Below are 6,312 nucleotides of genomic sequence, written 5' to 3'. Positions count from 1 at the left end.
TCTTTTTGCTCAATTGTCTCCTCTATAATCCATGGTTTATGGGGGACAAGCTTCTTCCATTTAGTAACTTTTTCTGGCCATGTTCTCTCGTAAATAGGGGTAATAACTTCTATAATGTGATCCAGGGCTTTTGTAGGGCATTCCTTCTCTTCGAACACTGGTCTCCAGTCTATTACACTTACTTCTTCTGAAAACTTTTGGAGAATTTCTTTTTTCATCAGCCAAATTTTTAGTTTCTTTTTCCAGATTCTTTTCACATCACAACTAATAGCGACTGACAATGTAAGATGATCAGACCCAGAAAACATAATCACATCAGAAAAACTTCAGTTCGAATCAACCGAACGATAAAAGAGATTGTCAATAGTCGTTGCAGATTGACTTGTCATTCTCGTCGGAATATTCACAAGTGGATATAATCATTTGATATCATAAAATTTAAGAAATCCCCATTTTGACTAGAAAGAACCAATAAGTTAAAGTTAAAATCACCCATCACTATATGACTGACACCGTTTGGGACTTTTTTTAGGAGCTCATTAAATCCATCTGTAAACTCACATAAGGGAGCGCTGGGCGGCCTATACACCATACTAATTGTATTTTTTTATTATTAAATTGTACTTCTACTGAGAAATTTTCCACCTTACCTTCTCTCATTATACTAAGATCATCCTTATGCCACTCCTCATAACATCCTTCACCAAGAGCGCAGTTCTGGATATTAAGTCTTTGAGGATGATAACCCACCCCCACCCCTCACGGCATGGGTTGTAAGTTATGTCCTGGGGGCACACAAGATTTTTATAGAGCACCATAATAGAAAATTCGAAGGGTTAGTGCCCTTCTTAATAGTCAAAAGTGATTGGAGGAAAACCCCTCCCACGCCCACCATTTCCCCAAAAACATCCAATAAAAATTTGGAGATTACTATTTTCTTCAACCCAGTTGAAAAGTCTGGAAATTATGTCTTTGACGATGACACTCCCCCCACAGCCCTCAGCGCAAGGGTTGTAAGGTTCTATAGAAAGCGTTGTTGTAGAAACTTCAAAAAGGGCTCATTCGATTGGAAATTGAAAGCGCTAGTGTCCCATTTAATAGTCGAAAGTGATTGGAGGGCACTTAACGCCCTTCTCACGCCTATCATTTTCCCAAACACATTCAGTTAAAATTTTGAGATGGACATTTTGTTCAACGTAGTTGAAAGTTCTTTTAATTAGGTCTTTGCCAGCGTTCAAAACTTCAAAAGGACTCATTCAATAGGGAATTGAGAGAGCTAGTGCCCTTATTAATATTCAAAAGTGATCGGTGGGCGAATGCCCCCCCATACCCATTATTTCCCCAAACACTTCTGATCAACATTTTGATATAGCAATTTTGTTGAACGTTGTTGAAGGGTACGGAAATAATGTCTTTGAGAATGACAACCCTCCCCCCATAGCCCTCATGACAAGGGTCGTAAGTTATGCCCTTGGGGCATATAACGTTTTTATAGAAAGTTTTGTCGTAGAAGTTTCAAAAAGGGCTGATCAATTGGAAATTGAGAGGACTAGTGCCTTTTTTATTAGCCGAAAGTGATCAGAGGGCAAATGTCTCTTTCCACGCCTATTATTTCCCCAAACACTTCCAATCAAAATTTTGATATAACCGTTTTGTTAAGCCTATCAGAAAGGTTTGGAAATTATGTATTTGTGGGTAACAAATTTACTCAGACTTCGGGGTAAGGGCTGTGAGTTATGGCATGGGGACATATAGGGTTTTTATAGAAAGTTTGGTCATATAAACTTCAAAGGGGGTTCATTAAGAGTCAAAGTGATCAGAAGGTAGCTACCCACTTCCCCCTGCACAAACGTTGCCCCCCCCCCCCCAAACGACGCCCCTGTCCCCTCCCTCCATAGAGGTAGGCCTATATCACGTGTTACTCAAAAGGTATGAGTGAACTCAGTTCCGCCTTATATGAATAATAACAATTATTCTTTATTGCCATAATAGCACACAGCTACCAGTGGACGTTACATGACAAGAAAATATAACAAAAATAAAATTAAATAAATAGAAAACGGAATCATCAAAATTTAAACAGTATTTTGAAGAAGTTCGTCACTGTTGTGCTTCGCAAAACACAGAAAAAAAATATGATAGATGTCTTTAAGTGGAGGAGGCCAATTGAGGAATCCTCTACGAGCTTTAAGTTGACTGGTTAGTACTTTTTGAAAATTCGGTGAAATTTTGCTATGGACATCAGATTTTAAGCATTTTCTCAAAATGGATCCTAATATGGTGGCATCTTTCAGATAGTTTAATTTATGAAGATGATTATGGAATTATATCAGGTGAAGGGAAAAACGACAAAAAACGTAAAGGGCATAATTCACCATATTTTACATTAATAAGGAGGTTTCTTTGGGCAAAGCAGCTTGGTAATTTTATTTTACGATACTATCCAGGATAGTTAAGGAACAACTATTGTTTTCGCATTGCAAGAATGAACTAAAATTATATCATGTGCAAAATGTAAATATACAAAGTGTTAATGTAGCATAAACACAGCTTATAAAAAAATATTGACAACTTTTTACATAAATATTGACAGCTACGCCCCATATAGGAAAAATAATCACAGATTATGTGCCGAAAATACGATAAAAGTCTCTAAGCATACTTCACCGTATCTTCAATTAGTGTCATTTCTTTGAGCCGAGAAATTTGTTAATTTTACTTTAGCATACTACTCAGGATAGTCAATGCAAAAACTGTCGTTTTTGCAAGAATTAAATAAAATTCCATAGTTTACAACCTCTTATAGTTTTAAACAGATGGTGCTGATCTAACGTAAAGTCAAGTAAATGCACATATTATGATTTTATCCTTAAAATACCAATTTACAAAAACTAGGATGTAAAGTCAACTAAAAATATGAACGGCGCTCATTAGCACTTATAATTTGGCTAATTAAAAGAGCATAACAGCAACTCTAAATAACAAATAATTGCAATTCTCGATATGACAATATCAAAGACTATGGGTAACTTGCAAGCGTAAAAACTTGCACTAGAGTCTGCAAAAAATTTACTAACGCAATCTAATATTAAGGACATTAAGTCAACTAAAAATAGCGATCGAATTCCTCAAACAAATTCTCGATTAAAGTTTTATCAGATGTGGGTACATGAAACAGACCGGGTTTTCTGGCTTTGAACACCTCCCTTTAGCGTAAATCCACTCTTCTAAGTTATCAGACTTAAAACTGAAAAGAGAATGAGAAACTCATAAGAGTTGGGTCATCGACAATTTGACATGAAAAGATGAGATTCAAAACTACTAGTGCCATGACATCTGGCCACTTGCCTGAGTGGAACATCTGGCAACTTATAAAAACAGTACAAAGTATAATTGCTTCTACTGTTAAGGCTTCGAAAGAATATTAATATTTATCTCTCAGACCACATAAAATGAAGCCTTTTAGTTTCTTAATTCCCCTCATGATACATTAGAATTCCCCGTCGATTATGCAAATCAATTTCCCAGAAATCTAGTCACTTCTGTTTGTATTCAATAGGCTTAGAAACATCAAACAAGTTAACCAAAAAACAGAACAGAACTATGAAACAACATCAAATCATATAACCATATATTTAAAAAACTAATTGGTTCCTACTCATTATTTTTCCCAGAAAAAAAAATCAGAAAGTGCTCCAGTGATAACCCTTACATAAATAATCACATAAATATTTTAATCCGCAAGAAAATAAGCTTATTTAAGAAGGGTAATTTAGCTGAAGCAAATAAGTTAAGAAAGGAATTAAAAAGTCAAATTAGAAAAGCTGCCCGAGCCTATTATAAAAATAAAATTAATTACTTGTGCCATGATAAACCAAAGAACTGGTACTCTGAAATAAAAAAAACTTACCGGCAAGAGTCAAGAACAACTAAATTTTAATATAAATGAACCTCCAAAGACCACAGCTAATAACCTCAATAAGTTTCTGGCTTCTATTGTCCAGAGTCTCCCACCACTATCTTACGCATTTCCAGATATTCCTGATCCTTTTTCACTCCCACATATTTCTCCACTTGATGTGGTAAAAAAAATTGAAAAACTAAAACGATCAAGCATTTGCCCTTTAGATATTCCTGTTCCTCTGATTAAAGCTTTCAGTGATTACCTCTCAAAACCCCTATCCACCCTGTTTAATGAAATTACCGAATCTGGACAGTTCCCTCAATATTGGAAACAAGGCTTTATTACCCCAATCAAAAAGAAAAATGGGAAGCCTGGCTTTGATAGCATTCGTCCTATTACCCTCACCTCGATTTTTTCAAAATTGTATGAAAGTTTTCTCGCAGACTGGCTTAAGATGAAAGTCCTCCGCCTCATTGATCTTAGACAGTTTAGTAATCTCAAATCCACGTCAACCTCTCATTACCTGATCCATCTTGTTGATACAATGGGTAAATTACTTGAAAAACCTAACACTAGGCTTAATCTAATTTCTATTGATCTTCAAAAAGCTTTTGATTTGATTAACCACAATTTAATCATATATAAACTTATAAATGAATTCCACATTGAAACTTTCCTTGTTAAGCTCGTTGCCTCTTTTCTTTCTAATAGATCTTAAGCAGTTAAATATCTAAATTGTTTCTCAGATCATCTCCCCATGTTTAATGGCATTCCTCAGGGGACTATTCTAGGCCCTCTCCTTTTTTCTCTTATAATTAACCGCCTTCCAACCCTTTATGACAACAGATGGAAATTTGTCAATGACTTGACAGTTTTAGAGATATGTCATAAAAGTATGTTTAGCAACCCAATGGGCATACTCCACGATATTGTCTGTGAGGCCTCTTCCCTTGACATGACAGTTAACTCTTCTAAATCCGCAACACTCTCAGTAAGTTTCCTTAAATTCCCTCCCTTTTTTCTTGCTTCTCTGTCACATCACTTAAATTCCTTGGTGTTACAATTTCTTCCAATTTGAAATGGAATGCCCATATAAATAATATCCTAAGACAAGCAAACTCCTCGCTTTCCCTCTTTAAACTTTTAAATAAATTCAGTTGCCCCCAATCACATTTATTACAAGTATACATTTCTTTTATGCGTCCCATATTAGAGTACACTTGTCCTGTGTGGCACCCTGGCCTCTCTAATGAATCAACACAAAAAATTGAAAATATCCAAAAGAGAGCTCTAAGAATCATTTTTAAAGAGGGCATGATACCATATTTGCATTTGTTAAATATTTCAAACCTAGAGACCCTCGAGGGACGAATAAATAATTTGTGCATCCGTTTTGGTAAGATGGCACTTTTGAACCCCCGTACTGCGTCCTTTTTCCCTGATTACCATTTACCTGATAGAAATCGTCCTCCACAAACTGTGTCCCAGCCTATCCCCACCTTATCTACCATTCTTTGTACTACCTTGCGGTATAAGAAATCTTTTATCCCTTTCTTTACTGACATAATAAATAGTGGTTAATTTGTACATAAATTTTGTCTTTTGTCTTATATAATCAAAGAAACAGCTCGTTTTTCTTTATGCTCTTTTTTTTTGTTCCCTATCCCCTTTTTATGTTGTTTTTTAAACATTTGTTAATGTGTATATTATTTATTTTTTCAGTTTTTATCTTTTTAACAAGTTGCCATTTTGCAGTTTTTAATATAAGTGACAAAGGAATCATATAGCATTCCGATGCCTTTATGTCTCGCTCTTTTTTTGTGTCTATTCGCTTATCCCCCCCCCCTTCCTTTTTTTTTATTTCCGTTATAATTATTTTTCCGATTAGTATTTGTGTAAGTTTAGTTTTACCAGTTTTTATATTTTTAAATTTTTAATTGACTTTTTAAAGTTTTAATTATTGACTGTTAAATGATTTTTCATAATGATTTTTCTATTTCGTTGTTGTTTTGTGCATTTTGCCAGTTTTAGTGCAACCATTTATAATGTCGACTCCGAAGTCCGAATTCGGCCCTTTGTGGGCTTGTGATAGTGATCTTTTTGAAATAAATATCTTATCTTATCTTATCTTAACCATCAAACAATATAACCATCAACAAACAGAACCATGAAACAACACTCATAACCATAGACGCTTTTTTCTGGCAATGATGTGAACTCCCGTCTGTATTCTAAGTCCCTGATTAGCCTAGAATGAGACACGTGATCTTGTACCGTTAGACTCGATTATAGATGGCAGCAGTGGTTTTGCCCCGCGCTGGTACTGTCATCCCTACTTATATATTGGGTATAGTTTTTTAGAGTACTTCATTAAAGAGCACTATTGATGCCTGGTTAAATTTAGTTTT

Source organism: Artemia sp. Qi Xiang Cuo, chromosome 16 (genome assembly GCF_049724085.1).
Source record: "Artemia sp. Qi Xiang Cuo chromosome 16, ASM4972408v1, whole genome shotgun sequence".
In the NCBI taxonomy this organism is placed as follows: domain Eukaryota; kingdom Metazoa; phylum Arthropoda; class Branchiopoda; order Anostraca; family Artemiidae; genus Artemia; species Artemia sp. Qi Xiang Cuo.
This window is presented reverse-complemented; position numbering follows the sequence as displayed.